At 38.2% G+C, this 5,519-nt stretch overlaps 1 pseudogene; it reads right to left on the reverse strand.

The window, feature by feature from the left end:
* Positions 1-3,528: 3,528 nt before the first annotated feature.
* On the reverse strand, positions 3,529-5,519 carry LOC119314226 (annotated as a pseudogene).

Consider the following 5,519-nt stretch of genomic DNA (forward strand, 5'->3'; position numbering starts at 1 on the left):
TTAAAAAATAAAAGAAAATAATGGAAATGTCAAAAAAAAAGAAAATAAGTTTCTCATGTGATATGTGGTCTAGTTGTTGAGAAAATTTGCAAATGTGAATTTTGACTTTATTTGCAAAATCTCTCTAAAATTTGTAAAAATGGGCATAACTTTTGCATACTAACTCGGATGAAAAAGTTTTTTATATGAAAAATCATCTACTCGAAAAGTTACATCCAAATTTAACGGGGGGAACCCCGTTAAAAAATTTCAAAATCCTCAAAAACCTAATAGAAAAAAAGTTACGGGGCTTTTAAGATCTAGAGTGGAAAAAAATGAAAAATATTCAAACAGTGGGCAAACTGGTCAAACAATGGTCAAACTAATTATTCTAGAATATTAGTGTTACTAAATAATTATTTTAGTTATTTCAATTTTGGTCAAATCTGGTCAAACTGTGGTCAAACAATGGTTAAACTAATTATTCAAGAAATATTAGTGTTACTAAATAATTATTGTTTTTTAAACAATAGTTTCAAACTCAAACAGTGAAATGTGTCACTTCATGCTCAAGCAAAATTCCTGAAGGTTAATAGGATTGACATCTTACTATTGTCAGGAAAACAACAAGTGCAGACTTGAAGCGAGGGAGAATAGAACCCGGAAGTTAAGCGTGCTCAGGCTGGGGGAGTGGGAGGATGGGTGACCGTTCGAGAAGTTAGATGATTTGGAATGATGAGGGGTGATTAGAGGATAAATTGAGAAGTGATGAGGGGTGGTGATTACAGACTAGAGGTTAAAATAATTCAGAAGTTTGAAAATAAAAAAATTTCAAATTTTTTTTTTCAAAAAAAAATCATAAAATTTCCTTTAGTCCTGGTTGGTGTTACCAACCGGGACTAAAGATGGAGCTCCACATGGCGGCGCCCTTTAGTCCCGGTTCTGGATTGAACCGGGACTAAAGGGTCAGGGCATTAGTACCGACACTTTAGTCCCGGTTCAGGAACCGGGACTATAGGCCCTTTTTCTACCAGTGATGTTACTAGTCTATGTTACTACCTCTATAGTGGGGAGTAACATATGTGTGGTAATATGCAACACTTCATTTATTATGCTATAGACTCATCTTACCTTGATATGTTTGATGTTACTCACACTATCAGTAACTAGCTATGTTACCACTTCCTTCTCTTTTTTTATTTATTGCTTGCCAGATCACCTATTTTATCTAGATATGTGTGACGTTACTATCTACTACCTCCGTCCGGGTTTTTAGGGCCCCTTAAAGCAAGTACAATAGAGTTGAGTCAGCGGGCTATAAGAAATAAACTAGTATATTTGTGCTTAGTTGAAGGAAAGAGAAGAGGAGAGAGAAGGTAAGCGGACTCTTCATGAAGAGCCAGCTCTAGCACGTGCTCCTAGGCACTTTATGAAAATGAAAAGTGGATCACATAACAAAAAAGTAGTATGCTTTTTTCATCTATTATTGTACATGTTGGCTATAAATGGACTATATATGACATGACACTGGCTTATAGCCAGCATCTGGCTATACTATTAACTATGCTCTTAGCACTACATGTCTGTACCATATTTAGAAGGCCTCCGCCTCGAGCACCATGCAAAAGTTAAACCTCGCGTCTTCCCAACAGAGCAATCAATGCATGCGATGCATGCATGCACGCTTGATCAAGGGAGAGAGCGCGAGTAATAAGGGCCTGTTTGGTTCCAATAAGTCACCTAACTTATAAGTTAGGTGACTTAAAACCAGTGACTTATAAGTCATACCTGTTTGGTTGCCACCTGACTTATAAGTCACCTGAGCACATCTTCCTATCTTGTTTTTTTATGTAAAAGTGGTGGGACCCATGCAAAAGGGGGTGACTTATAAGTTTTAAGTTGGGATGGAGCAACTTATGACTTATAAGTTAGGGTGACTTATAAGTTGGGTCCGTTTGGCAAAATAAGTCATTTTTTGCACTTTTCGATCTATAAGTTGGTGACTTATTTGGAACCAAACAGGGCCTAAAATACTTCTGTACGCTGCATGCAGGCGTGGGAAGGAAAACCAAAGCGTTCCATGCATGCAGTACCTGCGGGGGCGAAGCTCATTGGCCGCTCGCTCGGCTAGGATATCTCGGGGGAGGTTAGAGCAGATCGTGCCTTGGTCCATGCGATTCGGTCGGCGGGACTTAAAAACCTGGACGGAGGTACTCCCTCCGGTCCTTTTTATTCCGCACATTAGCTTTGACTGAAGTCAAAATTTGCTAAGTTTGACCAAATTTATATTAGAAAATATTAACATTTATAATATCTAATAAATATAATATAAAAATATATTCCGAGATGGATCTATTAATAAATGTGTTGTTATGTGAATGTTAATAATTTTTTGTATAAACTTGGTCAAACTTGGATGAGTTTGACTTCAGACAAACCTAATGTGCAGAGTAAAAAGGATCAGAGGGAGTAGTATGTTACTTCCAGTGTGGGTAATCTTAGACTAGCCACAATGGGAGTAACTTCAACGGTAACATCGGGTCCAACTCAGCAATTTTGCTTATGTGGCAATGAGTTAATAAGGAGAGAGCTAGTTGTAGTAATTTAGCTAGTTACTGTAACATCACATGTCCCAATGCAATATGAGTCTATAACATAATAAATAAATCTTTGCATGTTACCACACTTAGGCTGTCCGTAATGGTAGTACCATAGGTAGTATCATGCATGCTAACTAAGCAATTTTGATGAGATGACATAGTATTAAATAAAGAGATGCTTGAGTATCATATTATGATACCGTATCATATTAAATGATGTGCTACTTTGTGTCATGCATGACAATAAATGTAGTATTATATGATACTAACATATGATACTTTACATTACGGATGTAGTATCATACACTAGTATCACATGCATGATACTAGTAATATGATACTCCCCATTACAACCAGCCTTAAGTTACTACCCACTATGAAGGTAGTAACATAGTTTAAGAAAATGTGTATGTTATTAGTGTATGTTACTCTCCATTGTGGCTAGTCTTAGACTAGTCACAATGAAAGTAACTTAACTAGTAACATCACATATTTCAATACAAGATTACTTATGTGGTAGCTAATTAATGAGGAGAGAGGGGTTTATTGGTAACTTAGGTAGTTACTGTAACATCACATATTTCAAGGCATAATGAGTCTATAGCCTAATAAATGAACTCTTTCATGATACCATTCATATGTTACTACCCACTATGGAGATAGTAACATAGACTGTAACATTGGCAAGTTACTATTCTACTCCCTCCGTCCCAAAATTCATGTCTTAGATTTGTCTAGATACGGATGTATCTAACACTGAAGCGTAACTAGATACATCCGTATTTAAATAAATATAAGATAAAAATTTTGGAACGGAGGGAGTATGTTACTCTCCACTATGAGTAGTCTTAGGGACGTGATGCCATCCAACATCTCTACAGAGGGCGTGTCCCACTTAGTAGTGCAATTTATTTCACAATGAAAACAAGGTGCATTAATTTATCACGAATAAGAAATAACCACAATTCCATTGGACAAAATACTTATAATGTTAAGAGTACACACATAACTGACAACGGTGACAATCAATCCATGCATACAAAACAGTTGACAGCTTACAGCCCACGAGCATTATTGTTTCTAAGATAAGACTTGCCCTAAACTCGGAAAGTGAATCCGGACTAGCGAGGGCATCCCTTTGTTGATTTTGTAGCTAAGATATGACTTCTCCTCCAATGTCCACTCCTGCAGCAGGTGCTTGCACTTCCAACACACTGGACTTTTATATAGTTTTATCTCCTCCAAATTCACTGCTGCTTCCATGACACTTCTGGCATAGCTCACGAATTTGTCTTCTGCTTGAAACCTCCCATAGATACTGAGCTTAGTTAGGTTGTGGTGCTTTAAGTCGGTTGTAGACGGTTCCCACTGTAATCCTTTGTCCTTCTGCTCGCTAAATGGACACATCTTCCTCCGCTCCCCTGTTATCATTTCACATAAATGATCCCGCACCTGCATTCGGTCAGGTAAAAAAATCCTGATGACTCACAGAAAGTTTGAGCTTCAAAAATGAGAATCAGTACAAGAATTTACCAAGACGCGCAGTTCTTTAAGGTTGGGTGCACCTTGGAGTAAGAACATTGTCCAAGAAAGATCGCATTCTTCAGAAATGTTAAGCAAATTCACAATCCTAAGTTTGTGGAACACCGGTAACAATTGTCTTCGACCTTCCGGTTTGACCCAAATCTGCAAAAGAGGGATAATCCAGAATTATGTTAACCAAAATTAATGATTACAGCATCCCCATGACATACCAGCCACATACGCACATCACCGACAACATTGAGGACCTTCACTAACCTTTTCACTTTTGAAGTTCAAATGCAGGTTGCTTATGGCAGTTTTACCAAGCAACTCACTTAACTTGAGCATCTTGTGCCAGGAGAAAGCAGTATTGATTATGCTCACAGTCTGGAGCAGTGGGACATAGCCAAGACAGAAGGGGTCGTCTTTAGTTCTAAAAACATTGAATTTCAGTATTGTGAGCTTTGGTGCCCACTTCAGATGAACCCTCTCAAGACAGCCAGAGGCAATCACTAGTTCACTGAGTTGCGGGTGTTCCACTTCCAGCAAAGACTTAATACCCATGTACATTCATAGAGGAAGAGGAACTCCAGTTGCTTGCATATACTGAAAATTTTGGGGAAGTCTGATTCTCCTAACCTCAAATTCTCTAGCCTGAGGCGTGCGAGACAACCAAATGTGTTTGGACACGAATCAAAGAATGACATGAACTGTCTCCCATATGTCAGTAGGTCATTATTTGTACAATTTTTACGCACCTTCGTCAAGATTGTAAACTCAACTGAAGCAACCTTTTGTGTTGCTATGGTGTTGGCAACAGTCTGGCCAATGAAAATGGACTCATCTCCCAAGTAGAATTGCATGCGCAACAGGTGAATGGTGTATAAAGTTCTAGCCCTCCTTTCCAGTATGCTCCTGGTTGCTTCCAGCATGGTGCTGTTGAACCGAATTATATCATCTGAGGTTAACTTGCTTGTTGTGTGCTTGGGTTCAAAAGAACCAGCCATTATAACAACTTTTGATAGCATTGCAGGGATCTGCTTCCAACGTCTGGAGAGGATGGTGGTTCTTGTGGCGTCAGCAATATCAAGTCGCTCAACAATGTTGAGCAAAACATCATCAGGCAAAATGCTGAGCCTATCATCTTCATTGTCCTCCTACATATTTCATATATAAAGAAATCAGAGTTGATTTCTCATTAGCCTCGTCACAGATGCAATTTTGATATTTCCCACAAACAATGATGGAGTGTTTACACTTTACCATGGAAAGACGGGATTTTGAGTGTACATTTTATATACTTCCACACAGAAAGATGCAATTTTGATTATACTACAAATTTAACACTTTCCAATAGAAAGACACAAATTTTGTATACACTTACACAGAGAAAGATGCAATTTTTATACTTACCCA

This window comes from Triticum dicoccoides, chromosome 6A (assembly GCF_002162155.2).
Source record: "Triticum dicoccoides isolate Atlit2015 ecotype Zavitan chromosome 6A, WEW_v2.0, whole genome shotgun sequence".
NCBI lineage: Eukaryota > Viridiplantae > Streptophyta > Magnoliopsida > Poales > Poaceae > Triticum > Triticum dicoccoides.